The sequence below is a fragment of the Ambystoma mexicanum genome, chromosome 9 (genome assembly GCF_040938575.1).
Source record: "Ambystoma mexicanum isolate Mex_15411 chromosome 9, UKY_AmexF1_1, whole genome shotgun sequence".
Lineage (NCBI taxonomy): Eukaryota > Metazoa > Chordata > Amphibia > Caudata > Ambystomatidae > Ambystoma > Ambystoma mexicanum.
Genome location: NC_090931.1, coordinates 586,539,372 through 586,560,386, shown reverse-complemented (window position 1 = coordinate 586,560,386; position 21,015 = coordinate 586,539,372). Strand labels below are relative to the sequence as shown.

General features: G+C 43.8%; 2 protein-coding genes across 10 annotated transcripts in view; one reads left to right on the top strand and one right to left on the bottom strand.

The window, feature by feature from the left end:
• Positions 1–7,639, bottom strand: part of CTNS (cystinosin, lysosomal cystine transporter) — a 418,668-nt gene extending 411,029 nt beyond the window's left edge. For 4 of the 8 annotated variants that reach the window (XM_069615198.1, XM_069615197.1, XM_069615199.1 and 1 more), the window contains exons 1-3: positions 7,526–7,639; positions 7,328–7,419; positions 7,112–7,210 (exon numbers count right to left, since the gene is read on the bottom strand). The gene's annotated coding sequence lies outside the window, so the exon portion shown is untranslated. The remainder of the gene's footprint in view (positions 1–7,111; positions 7,211–7,327; positions 7,420–7,525) is intronic. The other 4 variants (XM_069615200.1, XM_069615203.1, XM_069615201.1 and 1 more) reach the window with 3 other exon arrangements.
• Positions 1–21,015, top strand: part of SHPK (sedoheptulokinase) — a 353,593-nt gene that overhangs the window by 44,635 nt on the left and 287,943 nt on the right. The gene's annotated exons all lie outside the window — the stretch shown is intronic.

The following is a 21,015-nucleotide window of genomic DNA, read 5'->3' as shown; positions in this document are numbered from 1 at the left end:
CTTGCCATGTTGCTTCATAATTATTTCTCTGTTACTACCACTCACTTGGTCATTACCTAATCTGTCTGCAGGTGTATTTATCACTTTGTAATGACATCTCTGTTGCTGCAGCATTTGTCGAGATCCCTTCACTGCCATGTCATTATTCTCACTCTGCTGCTGCCTCTTCTACTCTCGTGCCAGCTGGTCATGCTGTGGTGTTGTAGTCTCTCTCCTTGGATGAAGCTTTAGGGTAACGTTTTAAAAGCAACTCCCTGCATTTAAATTTGGCCTCTTTATTTATTTTGACACAGGGCATCTGGGCGCCTCTTATATAAGAAAAGCGCTATGGTGGTATTTGATGGAGCCAGCATGGCAGCAATGGGATTTGGGAGATGATTGAAGGCAGGTAGGGCTTTGAGGGTTGGAACAGCTGTAGAGTACGCCTTATTTTTATGTGAATCTGGATATCCTGATGTTTAGCCAAAGTGAGAGCTCTAACAGCAATATCATTGGCTCCTACTCCCGATTCTAACACCACTATAATCTTCTAACGGCTACCTTACAGAGTAAGTAAAATTCACTACATCACAGTAAGTGTCAGGAGCATTGCAAATAACAGATGTTACTATTACCTAACTAAATGGTACTCCTTTTATTGACTGTTTAAGAACGAAAAGGCAGAGACGGCCCTGCTTATTTTCAAACATATGCATGCAGATTTCACCAATATCTCTTGAGATTTACTAATGTGTACCTGGCTCCATGGGATGAACCCACTTAATTCACAGAAGTAAATGATTTATGTTCTCCCACTATCCAAAGTAAAAGTTGAACATGAAAATTGCAAAGCCTACAAAAGCTAGTAATGTGGATAAACCAATGTACACTTATTTTTTACTTGGCATCACTACTTCATTCACACAGTTGTTTTCACAATAATATGCCATTTTTAGTGCATGTCATTTTGCTTTCCTGTTAACATTAGTGCAGGACTTCAGCTACCATAATACAAAGTTATGTGAGCATAAAAGCCAGGAGTTTATTTTTCACACCTTACATGGAACAAGTAGAGAGATTTATTTTTGTTTTGTTATTGATTCAGTTGTAGAAACAACGTTTCAATATGATACATTAAAAATACATACATTCATTTTTATAAAGGATATAAAAAACGAAGTATAATATACAAAATCATAAAAACAAATGAATCTAATTTAAAATAAGAAAATTATTTTAAAAAATAAGTATTAACAAAAACCTCTGCAAATCAAGTTCGAATTCATCCAATATAGAATAACAACATCATTAACTCCAAAACATGCGATAATAGCTAAGGTGGATTACAAAGCAACAAAATATAAAATTCACTAATGCAAAAGTTGTCCATCATTAGCTTAATGTTGATGAATTGTGATAAAGTATTATACATCATTCGCCTCGTTAAGTTTAAAGCCAACAAAAAATGTACAATCACCAATCTCGTTGATGTAGTCTGGGCATTGTACAATATGTTCCAGAATATTTCAGATGTTACCAGTCGAAAACCAGAGAAACATTTTTCAAAATGCTTCTTCCTTAGTGCCACTAACTGAGGACAATTAGTAATCAAGTGTATCTAAGACTCAGATTCAGCCATGTTATTAGACAACAGACCGATGTTAGAGCTGGCTTCGATTAAGTTCCAATTAGCCAAGACTTCTTTCGAGTGCCAGATGTTTAGCCTAAATCGGAGAAATAAATTCTGTTACCGTGCAGAAGGAAATTGAATGATCTATGATTCTGGCGTTTGAGGTTTCTTATCAAGTGATGTATAAAACTTAAAATGTTTTTTAGTAAGGCATTCTGTTCGTGTATTAGTCCACTCCCAATTCCAGATTTGTTTTTTGGCTTTATTGGGATTATGGACTAGGATGTGATAAGAGACATCAGCTGCGAGCAGAAAGACTGGTACTTTAGATCGCCATATACTCATGTATTTGTGATCTGTTGTATCTTTATATTTGGATAATACATCAAACAGCGAACCATTTTTGGTGTTCATTATACACCTTCTATAAAGGGCACACAATTTTCACATATATATTGGGCCTCATTCCGAGTACGGCGCTAACCAATGGCGCTATTAACGCCTTGGTTGACGCCGTACCCGGACCGGCAGCGCCTTGGTGGATGGCGGAATCACCGCCCCATTCCAAGGTTGGCGGGGCGGTGATTCCCCATTCACCAAGGCTCTTCCCCATTCCCAAATGAGCCCCCATAGGGCTCAATGGGAATGGGGAAGATGCAAATAACGGTGACCGTTCATTACGGTCACCGTTATTGGCTTGCAGGCCCCTTTGCGCCCTCGACTTTAACACCTGCTCAAAGCAGGCGTTAAGGGCGAGGGCGCAGAGGGAACTCGGAGTATGGCGGTAAGGGATTACCGCCACCGGTCTCGCTACCGGTGGCCGCTGTCCCTTACCGCCATACTCGGAATGAGGCCCATTGTATATAGCAAAACAAGGCCCATTTCAAACCTTATAACGCACATAGAAACACTTCTTGGTAGTCTTAGCAGTTTCTTCCAAAATGACCCTTTGATCATGGTCCAAAACACCAGACCACGCCAGTTCCGAGTTTTCGCACCATAGATGAAAGAAGGCACAGCTTTCTGAATATAAAATGTCAAAGCTTGAGTTAGGGAGAAGCTACCATATCTCTGATTTATAAAGACTGCTTGAGATGTTGCCGTTTTCCTTTTCTTGACAATATCACAATAACATAGAGCTTCTGAAAGTTAGTCACTAACAATCAAGCCCAGATATTTATATTGCCGGACTAGTTCCAAAGCTTTTCCTTGGATAGTCCACTTGAATATATTACACTTCCTTCTTTGAAAAGTGGCAAAAATTATGATCTTAGATTTTGAATGATTAATGATCAATTAATTCATTCAGACATACAACCCCAGAGCATCAAGCAGAGCCTGCAGTCCCCTGGGTGTTTTCACCAACAGGACCAAATCGTCAGCGTAAAAAAGCCAGGGGACTGCATGCTGCACTAATTGGGGACGATCTGAGATGACATGCAGGAAGCCTTCACTGACATACGACATAGATATATTTGCAAACTAGTATGCATAATGAGCATACAATATTACATTCTACAAAAAAGGAAGATGTTTTTGCAGATGAAGCAAGGTTCAATCATCTTTAAATAGTTTTAAAACGATCGCACCCAGTCATTAAATTTACTTAAGAGTAAGCAGAGATTGAGGAGCAAATGGGGGAAGTGGGAGGCTTTGAAATGCAGATGGCCCATGTAAGGGTGAGGAAGGAGGAGACTGACACACAGGTGCCATGTTTTTGGTCAAAGGCTTTTATTCTTTAAAGAAATAAAGAGAAAACCCTATCTTTCCCTAACTCTGCAAGGGGTTTCCCTTCCTCAACTAAAACACTAAGGAAAATGCCCACATTTCCGGAAATAAGAGTCCACTGTCCAGTGTCAAAATCATACTTCTCTCCCTTACAACTGTAAACAAACTAAAGTGGTTTACTGTCCTCCTGGGCAAGAAGAATGACTCCCTTCTTCTGGAAAAGTACAGTTCCATTTAATTGGCAGAACAATGAAGTAGGAGGAACGTCCCCCTACCCCGGGCCTTTCTCAGGCTGGTTTTCAGTTACACAAAGTAGGGGGAATGTCTCCCTTCCCCTGGTCTTTCTCGTGCTTGTTTTCACAGTTCGACAAAGTAAGGGGAAAGTCCCCCTTCCCCTGGCCTTTCTCACGCCCCTCTAGGGACTCAATTTGGTAGAGCTGGTTTTCGTGCTTACCAGGTGCTGCGATGAAGAAAGCAGCTGTGCGAGGACATTGTCCTCAGTGGCGGTTGATTCCTCGAGCCTGTGTAGATTTTACTGAATTATTTACAGTATCCCTGGTATACTCCCCTGCCAGGTATACTGTCTCTCCTCTAGCGGGTCCTTGTCTGTTGTCATCACTTCTTATTTTCGGGTCCCAGACCCCTTCACATTGGCTCTTTTTCCTTGGGTCTGTGAGGAATCTAGCAACATCGTCACTGATTCTCTGGAGAGAATGGTGCCAGGGAAAGGCAGAAGCGACCTGACTCTGACCCTTGGGGTGGCTATCTGCGAGAGGACCACATAGCACGTAGGGGAGGACAAACTCCAGATAGGCAAGAAAACACTGAAAATAAACCTTCAGATGTAATTCTTAATGACAGTGATGTGCCTTTGCAACATGCCTGTATGGATTATTGTGACGCAGATGAAGATTTCCCAAATGTTCTTGACCAACAACCTTATTTGCCCCCCCCCTTTTTTTAGTACTGAGACGAGGAAGAGGTTGGAGCAATGAGGATGACCAGATGCGGTAAGCATACGCTGCGTTCTAGTCTTTGGAAAGTGTTAACTAATGCCAGGAAGTTTAAAACGCACACAGCTGAACAGAATACGAGTGAGAAGCAAAGACGGCAGCAGAATGCAGCTTGTGCTGATGCTGTTTGGAACGCCGGAGGCAAGCACAGTGTGGAAGGGTGTCCAGTCATTTGGTCGACTGAAAACTGGTCGAATGACATTTGGTCGACGCAATTTGGTCGAAAACCAAATGGTCGAATTTTTTTTTTATTTATATATTTATTTTTCGGGTTTTCGTTTTTAAAAAAAAGGGGTTTTTAGAGAAAAAAAGGGGTTTGGGGGGGACCCCCCAAAAAAATTTAAAAAAGGGGTGAAAATAAAAAAAATAAAAAAATTGACCATTTGGTTTTCGACCAAATTGGTTCGACCATTTGTCTGGTCGACCAATTTTTTTCGACCAAATGTCTGGTAACCTGTGGAAGGCAGCACGGAGGCTGACGAGAACGGCATGCAGAGAGACCGGGCCAAGAGAAGCTCACTGCTTTATTGCTATAGGCAGTTAGATCCGCCAGAAGCAAAGGAAGATAAAGCGGGAGCCAAACTGCCAATGGGACACACCCCCAGTCAGTGAACCGAAGGAGAAGAAGACAGAAGGATGCAAGGAACGCCAGAGCTGCCCAGTAAGCCCGGAGAGAGTGAGCGGGTTACCAGAGTGCTTGAGAGCGAGTGTCGCATATCATTAACAGCACGAGAAAGTACAATTAAAGTAATTGGAGGATCTGATACCAATACGAAGAGTGTTAAGAAATGGTCGGTGACCAAACACTTGGAAAGAGAGATTGATACTAATACAAACTGTGAAGGAAAGGTCTATGACCCAAATCTTGGAAACTGACATTGACACAAATATGACACATCCTAAGAGAGGGTTGGCGACCTAATATTTGAAAAGCATTATTTCTTGGTTGAAAGAGTGAGTGGAGAATGGAAAAGCCCAGGCAGGATAGTGAATCAGGCAAACAGTAAATCTGGGACTCGCACCCATGAAAGGATATAAAGCCCTGGCAGGAGAGTAAAACAGGCACTCTGCGAGTCTGGGTCCCGCACCCAAGAAACAGAACTGTGCTATCCTGGCAGGAGAGTAAAACCGGTATGAGAAGAGAAGTAAACCTGCAACCATGGAAAAGTGAGAACGAATCAAAAAGGGAAGACCCATACCCTTTTAAGGATAAGTTATAAAGTCACAATATCCTGACAGGAGAGTACACAAGAAGTAAAAAGAGGAACAATCAAAGGAAACTAGAAAACCCATACCCCTTTAAGGTTAATGGAGATGCAGAGTGAGCAAAACTGAATATTTAAAAGATCTGTGTATTTAAAGGAGACTCAAGGGAAGAGTATTCCTCCTTGAACTGTGATAAAGTGACATTCAAACTACCAGAAGAAATCTAGGGGAAGGGATTACCCCTTTCCTGGTGGAACTTTATTCCTTTGTTTTCGACACCTTAGAACTTTATGTTTTGAACTCTGAAAGAAAGCTACAAGTACCTCCCCCCCTTTACACCTTCTATTGAGTTAAGTGTGTAAGGGTCAGTTTAGGGTTTTGGACACAGGACAGAGGATGCTTGTTTTTGTTTAATATCCCAACACAGATCCTTAGTTTCGCTGAGGCAGGGAAACGCCTCTTAGGATTAGAGATAAATAGGATTACTCCCAATCCCATTATTATGTGCTAATTAAAAGTTTATAATCAACACTTAGCATGTCACTGTGTCTGTCTTGAGTCTTACTCTTGATCCCTTGCATGTCCCAGACCCCTTCACCTTAGTTTCTCGGGTCCCGGGCCCCTTCACCTTGCTTTCTCTTTCTCGGGACCCAGGCCCCTTCAAACAGTTTTTTCTTTTTTGGGTCCCAGATCCCTGTATACTGGTTTCTCTTTCTTGGGGCCCAGATCCCTTTACATTGGCATATCGGGTCCCAGACCCCATCACATTGGTTACTTGATCCCCCTTGAGGACCTCTTTAGTAACATGAGGGACAGTCCTAATGATGCCAGGACTCTGGGCTAAGTAGGATTGAAACTTAAGGAGGGCGTCCTACCATCCACATTTGAGTGTTTACACTATTTATGCAAACATATGAACTTTTTTCATGTTTCACTTGACAGAGATATCTCTGTAGCTATTGTCACCTTAGTGTTATATTGAAGAATACTCAATCTGGTTCTAGTTTTTGCAGCATTTTTTATTTTGCTGTTACAACAGTTTTTTTCTTTTTTTGTGACTTTTTGGATTCATTAGTCATATTTCAATAATTATTATCACTGTACTGTCTGTCCTTTTTTGATAGTGTTCAACAAAGACCATCAATGACAAATGGCTGTATATGTATAAATTTCACATATTCAGGTGTCAAGATTGTGTAACATACATTAAATACAAAATAAACAATAAAAGTAATCGGAGCTTCTGGAAAAGTCAGGGCTCTGTTAGTGCAGGAGAGTGCTGAGTGACACGCTCCTGTGGACGTGCTAGATGTCGTACTCCTTTCTAAGGACCTCTCTGAGGTCTGGTATGCCAGGCTGAAGGGTCACCCAGTAATAGGTCTATGTCAGGAAGTAAATGGAAGGCATGTTTTCTTAGTGAGGACTGCTTCAGCACATGGAGTGCAGCGTCCCGTGACGTTTCGGCTTGTAAGTAAAATAGCCTTCTTCTAGGGCCAGTACAAGGTCCACATTGGAGGAAAATAGTTCCTCTAAAACAAGACAGTATAACACTGACCTTGGATGCGTTCCTCTTTGGTAACTCCCTTTGGGGAAAGGGCTGCTACTTGGAAATATTTATTTCAGCAATGGATGCTAGCCACATGGATGATGCGTTCTAATGGAAAAATGGGAAGACAAGGGGAGCGTTACTGACTGGGAGTTAATAATGCTAAAAGTGGAGTCTAATAGTACCTCTCTGTCTCTTCGTGCCGGTTCAAGTAGAAATGCTTACCAGCTTGTGTGGGCAGGCAGGTATAATTGGCGTTCGGAACTGACGTAGGGCTCTGGCGACTGTCAGCTGCAAACTTGAACGTGCGCGGCTCCCTATGGATGGAGAAATGTTGTGTTACGCTGATGCTGCCGTAAATGGAAATGTTGACAAGTATGGGCGGCGTCAAATAAAGGAATGGGAGCTGCAAAGTCTGCCTACCTCTAATGGAGCCTCAGGATAGGGACCAGGGCTTCTACCTTGTTTGTAGTACTTCGAATGCTGGTGGCGTCCTTGGAAACGACTCGAGGAATTGAGATTTCCTCGAGCTGTATATTTAATGCCATGCGCATGTGCGGAAGATCACTAATCCCTTAGATCGCGCATGCGTGTACGCAAAGGCGTCACGTTGTCATGGGCGATCTGGAGTGTAAATGATTCGTAAGGAAATGGCCTGGCTGGAGGAGCCAGACTGGGAAATGGGCATGAGGTGCCAGTGTGGATTCTGTTGAGGGGGCCTTATGTGTAAAATACTAGGAGCTAAATATGTATAAGGCTGCTAGCAGGGAAGTGCGAACCAGTGGCGGCGTGTCTACAGGACTGGTTCTGTGTTCCCGATAGGCGGTGGAGGATGACCGGATCAGGAGCTGGGCACAGAGTGGTGTGTGGACAAACACTGCATGGAGGGGCAGGCAGGCTGAAAAGGCCACCCCCAAAGGAGGGACGGCTGCACCGGCAGGCCCCAGGGGGCCAGTGTGTCAAGTAAAGTCAGGTATAGGGGCCACTGGGTTGTGCCTCATTCAGTCCAATGGTGGTGGATTTCAGTTTAAAAGTCCACCAAGATTCCTTGTAGTTCAGTGCGCTGGTTGCGTTGGTTGTATTCAAAACCTTGTCATCCGGGCCGTGTTGAAACTCCAAATAGTGGGACACTAATGGAGCCGTATGGGTCCTGCAGCGAATGTAGGATCTATGTTCCCCGATTCTTTTATTTATTTGTCTCTTGGTCTGGCCCACATAGCGACGACCACATGGGCACTCTATTACGTAAATTATGTTAGATGTTTTACAGTTAGAGAAATGTCTGAGGTGCCATTTGTTGTTGTCCAACAAGAAGGATGTCGTCTTCTTTGTAAGTCTGCATACGGTACAGGTCCCACATGGATGATGTCCTCGGAGCTCTCTCATGTTCCATATTTAAGTTCTTGTGGTCTTTTTGTTTGTTCTCGCATGTGTGAGCACATGCTTAAGGTTTCTAGAGCGTTTCAGTGCCATTGTAGGTATTGGCTCTTGGCAAACTGAGTTGTACGAGTGGCCAGAACCTTTTGAGCAGTTCTTTCAATTTGGTGGTGGGTGGTCCAAAAGTGGAGACGCAGGTCATTATTTCTTCTTCATCTGTGTTGTGTAGTTTGGGTAGTAGTAGAGATTCTCTGGATCTGTAACAGGCTCTTTTTTTGGAGTTCTTAAGGAGCTTTTTTGGATAGCCTCTGGTATGGAGGTCCTCTGGCTGCCCCCGGACCCTCTGTGTGGGCTCCCAGACTCTCACCTCGGCCTCTCAGCGTCTTCCAATGGTTCTTCAGCATTGTTTCCTGTTTGCGCGCTGATCTTCGCGGCTCCCCAGCACTTCCTGGGAGCCTGGCTCCGTGTACCTGCTGGACCGTCTTCTGCAGCACTCTACTGCAATGGGAGCCTCAGCCTCTTCCGGCTTTCGCATCTTTGGTCCTCTTGTGGCCAAGCAGGGATGCTGTCTCTCCTTCCACCACGTCCTGGTCAGCAGCTGCAGGTTCAGCTCTTCCGTCTGCAGTATGGTTGATTCGCCTCTAGTGCCTCCGGGGAGGGATTGACAGCACTGTTAGTCCTTCATCACTTTTTAAGTTCCACGGAACACAAAAGCTAGACTGCTCAATGAGATGGTCTTTTGGGTTCTTTCTGGTTCCGAACTTCTCCGTCTCACAGTACATTGAGGGGTTAGTTCAGTGGAGTCAGCCCCGATCTTCCTCTTCTTAGTATATTGAGGGTATAGTTCAGTGGAGTCATCCCTGATCTTCCTCGCCCCAGTATTAGTGGTCCTATTGCAGTGACATAAATACATGGGGGAATTTATGTGATAAGAGGAAGGTAAAGAAAGTGAGGGGAGAAAGGTGGGTGAGGGTGGATTATACTGTGTTATCCCATGATTTCCTCCCTGTATCCCAGAGGGGGAATGCCTGCCCATGAGATCCACCCACTGAGTACGGCCCCCCCAGGGAGACTAACTGGTAGCGGCCTCACCTCCCTGGCCTCATGGAAGGGGTCTCACCACCTCAGGGAGAAGGGATTCATAGGATTCGTCACACCCATCACAGGGCTGACAGACCATTTCTTCAGAAATTAGAGCTGAAACCTGTGAGGAAATGGCCGCTCCGGAATTCTTTGCAGTGGTCTCCTGCAGTTACTGGTCACTGTGATGAATCCTGCAGAGTCCTCACAGAAACCCTACCTAAAGTCTCCTCCCAGGTGGCCAGAGAAAGGCAGAAACTTCCTGATCATTGCCCTGGGGGCGGTGTTAGCCGGGAGGATCACCTAGGAGAAGAAGGGACCCAGGGGAGCAGGAGGACTCAGTTGGATGAGATGCAGTATTTATCCTCCCCAAGGGAAGAACGATCAGTGATACGAAATATGTAATTGCTTGCTGTCAGAAAAATCTGTTTAGTTCCCAAACTAATTATACCAATGTGGATAAGAACAATCCAAAACACTTATGCCTGGGGAAGAAGAAAACTCCTTTTGAGCTCACACCCATTCCCAGAGTTGAAAGATCCTATGACTTACAGGGGATTAAAAATTAAACTCTAAATATTAAGAATGGAGATTCTAAAAACTCTAATTCCTCTGTAAAACAAAGGCCTTCATTATATACTTATAATACTCCTTTAGGGAATTTAAATAAGGATAGAAATAACGTTAATAATGATATTGTCATGAAAAGAAGTAATTCGAACATTGTGCACTAAGTCCCACACTGCTCAAAGTACTGTGACAAAGTAGAGGGAAACAGAGGCTCAAAACTGCCATGTGCAGTTAATTGATGTTAATGACCCACAGCTGAGAGGTACTAGGAGATATTTTTAGCCCCCTGAGGTATGGGCCAGTAGAAGCAGTTGGAGGCGTAGTAGTGGTGGGAGCTGTGAGCGGCAGTTGTTGAACGAAGGATACGCTGGGACCACGACCAGTGCGCACGTTGAGCCGGGTCCTGAGACGATCACAAGACCAGGACCTCTGAGCTGAATATGCCACGCACATGGAAGCAGTGCCGTGACTGACTGTTTCATCAGAGAGAGAGACTCTCTGAAATGCTTGTTCGCTCCGGGTGGCTGGCGAGCACCGGAGTGTCAAAGGGGCAGAGAAAGCTCATTTTCCAAGTGGTGTGGACCGCTGGAGAGCAACCGAAGTGGGCAGGAGCCCTTGAAGCAGGAAAAGAAGCAGCGGCAGCATTTCACACAGAGCGGAGTACACAGACCGCTGAGTTTGCCTAAGTGTGGAAACCCTGTAGCGCTCCATAAGCAAACGCTAGCCTTTAATCATAATTTTGAATGCCGAACTGATATTAAGGAGCAAAATGGGCAGACCAGAAACATTGTGAACATCAATGGAAGGTTATGGTTACTGTTACAAGGATGAAGTTAAGTACACATATAGAAAGGGAATAAGACTTGTAGAAGTCAACCAGAACTAACATTGCTAAAGCCAAGAGGGAATGATATTAAACAAAACTAACCATAAACCCTATTACCCCAACCAAGAGAAAGTGGTTCATAAGTGTGAGACATAAAGATTGTTCACAGTGGTTGATTGAAAGAAATGTGAAACAAGAGTGGCAGGAAGGCTGCCCTTCTGGTAGAAAGTATTCAGAAGGAGTGGAGCATATCCTGCTTTGCATGAGCAATCACAATTGTGTAACAATCGGCACTAGTGCAGTTCTTGTTTTCCTTAAAGAGATTCTTAAATTTGATGTTGTGAAGCTAGAGACATTTATAATGTGGTAGAAGCTTACCTTTACCACAGACATACTTGTAGTTAGTAGTTTACTCTGACCTGGCAGGAGAGCACACCAGGTCTGAGAATTCTGTAGTTGTAGGCCTAGCAGGAGAGTAACACAGGTGGAAGCTGATGAAGTACTGTGGTGGTGAAAAATCATAAAGAAAATGCAGAACTATTAAGATGGTTATGTGATTTGCTACAGAATCATCCTGACAAACCTGTATTATTGAAGACAGCGTTGTATGAGCTGCTGCAGAAATATCCAACATTGTTGAAACAAGTGTTTTTTGAACTGTTGCCAAAAAGAAAATCAGATGAAACAAGAAAGCATTCTTGGTCTAATACAAGAAGTTGCTTCAAGCTGTTTTGTCAAAAGTTAAAAGAGGAAAACCTAGAGGAATACGTTCAAACTTTTGGGTGAGTTCCAGTTGGAACAAGCAGAACTATATTGGAACTTTTGTTGCCAAGTTGGAACCAAAAGTACTGAGTTATAAGACAGGATTTCCTTATCCTTTGGAACTGTAGAATAGAATCCTGCTTGAAGGGGAATTCACCCAGATTGGAAGCAGAAACTGTTCCATACTGTGGATTTAACTGTACCATATTTGTCTTTTTGATTTGCCACATTACCTTATTGAATTGTTGTATGTATAAGTGTCAGGGACAGACACCTTCTGTTGGAGTGTTTCCTTTAGTTTATTTTAGGCAGGGAACTCCTCATCAGGGTACGGCTCGTGAGGCGTTTATCCACCTTTCTTCAATGCGCAAAAAATACCGATTTCCTTCAGTGTGGCTAAGGTAAGGAACATTCACAATTCAAATAATGTATCAGACCATTTATTGCATTTAGTAGAGCGCCTGGCAGTCCAAACATAGAAAGAGTGAAACTGAATGTTACATCCATTTCAGCACAAACAGTTCCTATGGGTGGTCATTTCCCATGGTTCGGAATAGAACAAAGAAAATGAGTCTAGTTCACAACCGACACGTGTTTCAACACATGAGCGGGGGTAGAGGGGGTAGGGCTGACAGGATTTTATCCCAAGTTGTGTAGGGTTGCAATTGCAATTATGCTTTCATTTCCATCTCTCCCACGTCTTCCTCAGGGTTCTTGTATCTCATGGGGAACTCTAAAACATACCAAACGTAAAGAAATATTGAATAAAAAGTGTGTGCAATATCAAAAACATAAGTATTGTGCCTATATAACGTGAAAGGAAGTATCTACAACTCGATTGCTGTTGCCCCAGAGGACCAGATCTAGTATAAACAGAAAATACCTCCATTGTATAATTGTTGATGCAAATGGCTCCTCCTGGGGATATATGTTGCTATAATGTTCAAAGGTACATTGTTGCCTTGTAACCACGAGAGAGATTGATAAGGTGGAACTCCGACCCAACAGTTATTCAACTGTTATTAATTAAAGGAAAGTTTAAAACAAAGGGATTATCGGATGTATTCAAACTCACCCACATGCAACACATTGAGGCCACTTTCTCTGTTGTATGTATTATTATGCTTGTGGTGGTCAGGGCTAGGTGTATTTAATGTAGCTGGTTTCTAAACAATATGGTGATACTGATTAGGGCCACCGCTCCCTTTCATACATTATTAATAATGTGTGGTATAGTAGACTGTTACCTACAAATTGCCCTTTATTCTAATTCCCAACGGGGCTCAATTGAAGACAAAAAGAGGTAGAGTGTGCATATTTACATAGGGTAAATTATCTTGCTGGTGTGTGTGATGTTGGGCAATAACCCACAGTTCCTTGTCACCCCGCCTCTCTCTCCCTTTCTTGGGTTTGATCTCTGACTTACTTGTGGAAATGATGTGGTCCAGTTCTGTCTCTGATGCGACCTCCGGTGCTGCTTGTTGGTTTATCGTCATCATTAAGCCGGTACCTATATACTTGAATTCTCAATGGGCTCATTCTGTGTGGGCAGTGAGTACCATGGCTATGGCATCATCGAGCTGGAGGAGATGTGAGGCAATGTCTGCATGCCTATGGATGTGTCTCACCTCGAGAAAAGCAGAGGTTGTGGAATGTGAGGTGAGCTGTTGAGAGTTATAATGGCTTGGGCATCCTATGCGTTCTGATGCGAGAATGTGCTTGTGTTTCTATAAATAAGCCATATGTACTTTTCCATATAAGACGAAAATAGCATCATAGTTAAAGTGGTGGACTGACTGAAAGTAATGTGCTGGGAGAGCCATCTCTCGACATATAGTGGTGCTTCTAATTTGTGTTATGAGGGAAGTGATTATCTGAGTGCATACTCCCGGTGTATTGCTCATACTGCAATACTCATTCCTCCGCTATTTGAAACGTTAGGTCAAAACCTTCCACCTTTCCGGGTTCTTGTGTATGTTAACTCATCTCATTCGTTGAGGTCTCCGTGATGGAATTAGTGACTGTCATCCAGTAGATCTCTTTGTGCCTCAATTTCTTAGTCCAGTCTCCTTTTCTGTGTGACACTTGCATTTTTTCAATAACTGTACTCCAAAGTTCCTCTACTAGATGTGTTCTTTCCATAAAGTGATCAACTGTTTTGTTGGATGCCGTGCCCGCTCTTATGCGAGAATGATGCTCACTGAAGCGGGTAGACTTCTTGTGTGTTGTCTACCCTATGTCGATCAGGTTGTACGGACAAAGAAGGGCATACACTACATTATTGGAGTTACAGTCAGAGTGGAACCTGAGTTCCCACTGAACTGCACTGTATTCAAATAGCTTTGCTTGTTTGTTTGATTGGCATAATACACAATTATCACATGGGTAGAGCCCCTAAATTTGTGGCAGACCCCACAATTCTGTCAGGGTGGGTCATGTTGTTCCACGTATGTTTCCTAACAAGTCTTCGATGTAGGCGTTTCCCCTTCCTAAAAGCAAATATGGGGTTCTTGTCAATTTGTGAGTCTTGATAGATAATGGAACAATACTTATTGATTAAACATCTCATGAGATTACTGTGTGGGTTGTATGTGGTCACATGTGTTATTATGTCAGATTGATCCTGCCTCTCCTTGTTTTGTAACAATGGGTCTCTGTGTGTGTTGTAGGCCCTTTTATAAGCATTGCATATAGTTTTCTTAGGTATCCTCTGTCTCTCAATTTGTTCTGCAGTTTAATGGCTTCTTGTGTAAAGTCTCTCTGAAAAGTACAATTGTGCTTCTGCCATAAATACTGCCCATATTGTAGGGACTGTTGTAGGTTTGCTGGGTGGAACGTTTTCCAATCCAATAGGGTTTTTCTAGTAGTGGGTTTGGAGAAGGTTTTGGCTTTTGGCAGGTTGTAATAATTCCAAATCGTCAGGTCTAGGAATTAAATAATTAAATACTATTGTTGTCAAAGTGAATGGTAAAACTGATAAGCGGTCTGCTAGGGTTCAGCCAGTTTACAAAGTTAGACAGTTCATTAGGTGTACCTTCCCAGATCATGAATACCCATCAGTGAGTCTTTTCCATACCATGCTATTAAACAGTTCTATGGGTTATTAGCAGAGCTAACAAAGCTTTTCATATGAATCCATATATAGATGTGCAATGCTAGGTGCAAAAAGGTAGCTCCCTTGCTTGTCCCTTTAACCTGATGGTAAAGTTTGGTCTTGAAAATGAAGAGGTTTTCTGGTCATGGCAATTTATGTAAGACCCAATAAAAACTCAGTGGGCACTCTCTGTGGTTCTTTTCTTTGGTCAAGGACAAACTTGACTATCTCTATGGCTTCTTTCTGTGGGATATTTGTGTATAAGCTTTCAACGTCAAGAGTAACAAGTAGCTGTTTAGTAGCATAAAAAGCCTTTTCTTCCACAATATTAATAATGTGTGCAGTGTCCATAAGAGGGAATAAGTTGGACAAAGGGTTGTAGGGAAAAGTCCACGAAGTTAGACAACGGTTCGAAGACTAAGCCAATCCCTGAAACAATAGGGGGGTTCACAGGGCTCTTTTGTATCTTGGGTAAAATGTATATTGCAGGAATACTCTGGTCTTCCTGCAACAGATATGCAGATTCTTTTGTAGTGATCCAGTCTTTCTCCAAAGCTTTAGTGACTAGGGAGTGAATGCGGTCCTGGCTATCTGAAGTGGGATCATAGCTCACAGGTGCATACAGTCTGCGATTCTGTAGCTCTCCAGTGATTTCCTCTTAGTACTCAGTGATATGAGATTTTATTTATAGCGTGCCTATACACAACTGTTTCAAGGCGCAATGAGGCAAGGAGGGGTACAAGGGAGGAAAGACAACAATCTTACTAGGCCAGTGACATTGAGATTGCGCAAGTGCAGGGGAGAGGGAAGGGGGAAAGTGCAAGGGGCAGGGGAGGAGTGCCACTGGCTCCGGGGTAGGTCCAGCCGCAGGCAGGCCAAAGGATGACACCAGTGGAGGAGGCAGTGTCGGCACTGATCCACCAGTAGTTTTCAGCAGATAAATGGACACCACTGGTGTAGAATAAGGTGAGCATCCCCAAAATCTCATTGTAACTACTGCATCCATTGGCAGCATCTGGTATGTAAAGGACTCAATCTCCAAAGATCAGGTGGAATTAGCTTCCATATCTTGGCAGCTAAACTCTGGAACACGCTTCCTAATGAGCTTAGAGCAGAACCCTCATTCCCGAGATTCAAACACCTTACGAAAACCTGGCTGGCCGCCCAGGACATTCAGCTCTGGGTTCTCTGCTTAATTTGTACATGTATATATAATCTGCTTGTCCTCTCATTGCTATTATTATACCTGTAAATTCTGTATTATACTTGTAAACTTAATTAATTATGGTGCTATCTGTTTTTCCTATGTTGTAACTAAGTGATGCACCCGGTTGCCCCTGGACCTGGTGCCCTATACAAATAAATAAAATAAAATACAAATACAAATACAGTTTGCTATAAGGCTTGACTACAGAGTGTGTATGCAATAATCCCAACTACAATGTATGTTATGCCCAATAATTGACCAGATCCAGTTCCATGTAAGGAGAAGGGAGAGAGACATCCTGAGAAGTAGAAGGGCGTAAAAGACTAGGCTAGTACGCGGAGTGATTGAAAGGCACTATACAAACAGGGTCCTTGATAGGTGTCACCTAGATTATTCCCAGTGGAAATCAAAATGGATAAGGCATTTGCCTTTTAGTCCATCGTGAGAAGATAGATAGTTTTTAGATAGTAGGGGTTACGGTCACTTTGACCAGCCTGGGGTTGAAGGGCCTATGGGTTATGATGGGTCTGCCCATCCTTAGCTTATAGGGGAAGGGATTGCCATTAGGCCGTTTTTCTAATTTGAAAATAAAAACTCTTGATCTACATCTGAGAGTTGGTGTATTCTTGAGGCTATCTGTGACAAGTTGTATTACGCTTTTCTTGACATACATATAGACAAACATACTCATTGCTGAAGCCCTTTCCTCTATCACAAAGGCGCTGCTTCAAAGGATGCCTCCAATAAGGACACATATGAAGACATGCCCCATTTTGAGGGTGAAAACTCGAAGGAGGAGACAGTACAAGTGAACATGTCAACAGAGGCCAGAAAAGAACCTGCTATCTGGCCTGGGGGTGGCACTGTGAAGGCCAGTGGGACCTTTGCCTGTCCTGCAAGATTAGGTCAGGAGCCTCAACCTTCAAACATAGAGACTGTGACCGTGGACTCAGAGACTCCAAGACTGGCACCTAGATGGGCACTCTCTAGTTGGCATGGCATAGCCCCACATAATGACTGGGAGGACCTTAGTTTTCAATCCGGAAAATGCTGACCTATATCCATCCACATAGTGTGAGGAACTGTGGTCTTTCAGTGACAGTTTCTGCAACCAGGCTTGCTTTTGTTAAGCCTAATTGGTGAAAAGCGTTCTGTCACAGGTGTCCTCATAAGTCCACTGACAAAGAGAGTCGTTTTACAGTGCTTTATTCAACTTTTAATAACTGGTCTTTGAAGGTTGGGATGATTGGAACTAAGGGTGTCCCTACAGCTCTCTCGACCTCACTACACGCTCTCTCCACCATAGCCCCTGATAGTCTCCAAGGTATTCTAAAGCATGGTAACCCCTACTTTCAAGGTATTTTCTAATCTGGGAGGGTAAGCTAAAGGCAGTCGCCTTCTCTGTCTCACACACAAAACCTTACCGGAACACTCTTTGAAAACTGTCAGAGTTTCCTCAGCACTCCACTCCACCATTGGCCCTCCACTTTGTCTCTTGATCTACCAACGTTCCACCTGACATCACACGCCTTTCAATTGCCTGTGCTGGATAGGCTTTATAGCAAAGCCTACACTCTCCCAGCACTCCTCCCAGCTCGCATTGGCCTCACTGGTCACATGCTGTCCTTGGCCAATCTCTAGCTAAGCTATCCCTCTGGGGGCTGGGACCTCCTCTGGAAGACTTTAAGAAGGCTTTTAACCCTGCCCGTTTTCCAGGCTCCATGTATTGGGTGGCAGCCAGGTGCTCAGGCTGCTTGTTTTCCTGGTGGCTTTCTTCATGTGCTGATGAATTCTGTTTCCCCCCTGGTTTTCAGGAGTATATTTGTGTCTCCCCTACTCCATGTTGGTCCCTTCTCAATCTCAATTTGTTTTCCTGTTGGTCCACCATTTTCCTGGGGTCCTCTGAGTTTGATGGGTAAGGTATTGGGTGTCTCATCTCTGTTGGGCAGGAAAACTCCCAATCCGTTCCATTCCACGCCTGTCTGTTCTCGATTCCGTTTCTCCTGCTCCACTCTGTGTTTTCTTGGTTGCATCCAGGTGCATTCTGGGAGTTGAAGACAAAAGATAACCCTGGCCAAAAGAGAGGCTGACAGGCCTTGTGGAAGGTACAGTGGTACCAGTAGTCATATACATGCATACCGGGGGCTGGGGCAGGAACTGGGCCCACCACAAAACCTTGTCTGGGGCCACAGGCTAATATGCATTGTCTAGTTTAAACATACATTCAACCTTAACTTTGAATCATTGCAGTAAATGGTACTATAAATGGTAATTGGTGGCAGGGTCTTTGGTCAAGGGTGGGTTATTGGGGGTAATGTCAAATCTTTAAGACTACAAATGAAACATTCAACACCTGGCTCTCCAGTCCGTGCAAGTGCAATTACAAAACAAAAATGAAATGGTTACATTTTCAACTGAAATAGAAACTCAGCAAAACATGTCACTATAGTGGTAGTCCACATAGGTATTTCACTTTTTAATGTAGTGTTTCACGCAGGGTTCCTCCAACTTGCAAGCACTGTGATTTGTATTACCTAAGGCGATAGTTGTCACAGATGGCGTCAAGAACATACCAACTCGCAAGGGTTTTTATTTTCTTTATTTCCAACGGACCTACTGGCCGTCCCTCTCACTCTAACCTAGGGATCGGCACTAACACCCTAACGCAGACTTCCCTCAAAACCTGGATTGGTTCTAATGATCCGTACATCCTACTCTCTCGTATCTGTCCAGCATTTTAGGATGGTCTAAAGGCAAATGCCTTAGCTATCTAGTCTCCCCCAGGGAATAATCTAGGCCTCCTATCCTTTAAAGATCATGCCTTCCCGACATTCCGGGCTTCACCCTCTCTGTTCCTTCGCTACTATATCACTCCCCTTTTCTCCTAATACTCTCCCACCCTCCTACTCAACCCAATGTCTCTTCTCTCTGACTGGACCTTCCTCTTCTGTCCCTCCGATGCCCTCACTAAGATCTGTCTCCACCTTGTAATCTTACCCTTTTAATACTATGTCCTGTCTTCCTACCACCAGTACTACTCCTCATTCTCTGCACTACTGCTCTCCCCTCTCTGCACTACGACTCTACCGCTCCACTCCACTAATCTCCCTTCTCCACTCCGCTACTACTCTCCCCTCTCCACTCCACTCCACCACTATTCTATCTTCTCCACTACTACTCTTCCCTCACACTACCACGCCTCCCTCCAGACTACCACATAATCGCCCTCCTTTCACTATCACAGTTGCCCTACCTTCCCACTACCACTCTCACTTAAACAACTTACATGCACATTCACAACACAGTACACCTTTCTTGCCTTTTCTTGAAATCGATTCCAAGTTCCTCCACAACACCCTTCCTTCTTCTGATCTCTTGGTCAGCCACCTTCGCCTCCTCTAACCCCACCCGGACAATCCACACCTTCCTGTCTCCTGTGCCTGTCTTCATCCTCCCCCACACCACCTCCCTTTCCCATTGGTGCTTCCCCACTGGGTCCCAAAGCCAATCTGTCCCTGCACACCCTGCACGGGATGTTTCACAATAAGGAAAATACATAAAAATGCGGCTAAGCCCCGCCCCTTCCTCTCTTCCGTCCGCCAAGTTTGACAATGGCAGCCTGTTCTAAAAAATGTCCCAGTACGCGGCTAATTTTTAGGTGAGCAAGTCTGTGCATGCGAGCAGTATGCAGCGACCGTGATCATACTCGTAATTGACAGTGTTGAATCGCATAGTCTCTCTCACTCTCTCATTACTAGGGCCCTCCCAACTGCCACCTCCCCCCATCTGGGGTAGGAATAGCTGTGGTTTCCACTCTGTTAGGCCTCCCATCAAATGCTAAGAGGGTTCCCCATCCCTTCTCGATGTCTGACCCTGTCCTACCATGTTGCAATGCTAACTCTGTCCAGGGAATATTTGACCATGAGATTAGATATAGATTTTAGCACTGAGCACTCGCCTCTCTGCACTGTTTTATCACAACACTGGAATACTTTAAAGTAGTACTAGTTCCAGGAAATTAGGACTTTGAATAATCTTCAAAAGACCCTCCAAACACAAAATACAAGTCATGTTTGCTTTACTGTGTAATTTGCTTAGTTTGTTTGTGTCTTAAAAACTAAAACTTATAGAGAAGAGATCAAATCCGCAGACCTTTGTAGAGGAATAATGAAAGGCGCATATCCTCCTGTATCATATTAGCATCCCATTTTGCAACATACTTTAGGAAGTGAACCAGCTGTTGACCAACTGCAAATTCATACACGAATCATGTGTTTTCTGCAGTTGAATTCCTTCCAGTTATAGCTTACCAAATTCTTATTAAGTGGAGCCTTTCTGGTTCCAGAAGCAGAGTTGGCCTACATAGTTGGACTAGTCGCGATCAATGCTGCATTAGTTCCATCGGTGAGGAGCTTACAATGCAGCAGCAATTTACTGTTCCTGTTCTATGTGAGTGCTACTCTCACTGCTGTGGCTATGTCGTTCCTTTGTATCATGAGGGAAACCTGAATGCTGGGGCCCATGCTGGGCCTGTTCTTTGTGATTGGAAATTTTACTGCTGAGTCTTATGCTGTTCCTGTTCTATGTGAGTGTAGCTTGCATTGCTGAGACCCTTCATTTGTCTGTTCAGTGTGGGGTGCTTGCACTATCCATCCCATGTAGTGCCTTTTATATGCAAGGGGAACTTCTACTGCTTTGACCTGTGACTTATCTGTTCTGTGTGGTAATTTTGCACCGTTGAGACCCACGACGTTCCTGTTGTATGTGAGGAAAGTATGATCTACTGAGGTCCATGGCATACTTCTATACCAGGATGGGAGCGTGTATTCCTGCAGCCTATGATGGTTCTATGTGAGGGGCACTTCCACACCGGGGCACCATTCCTTATCTGTTCTATATGTGGGAAGCTACTATGCTTGCTTTACCTTGCACTGATCCACTCTTTTTATACTACATGATGTAGATTGCATTGTACATGATGTAGATAACACTGAGGC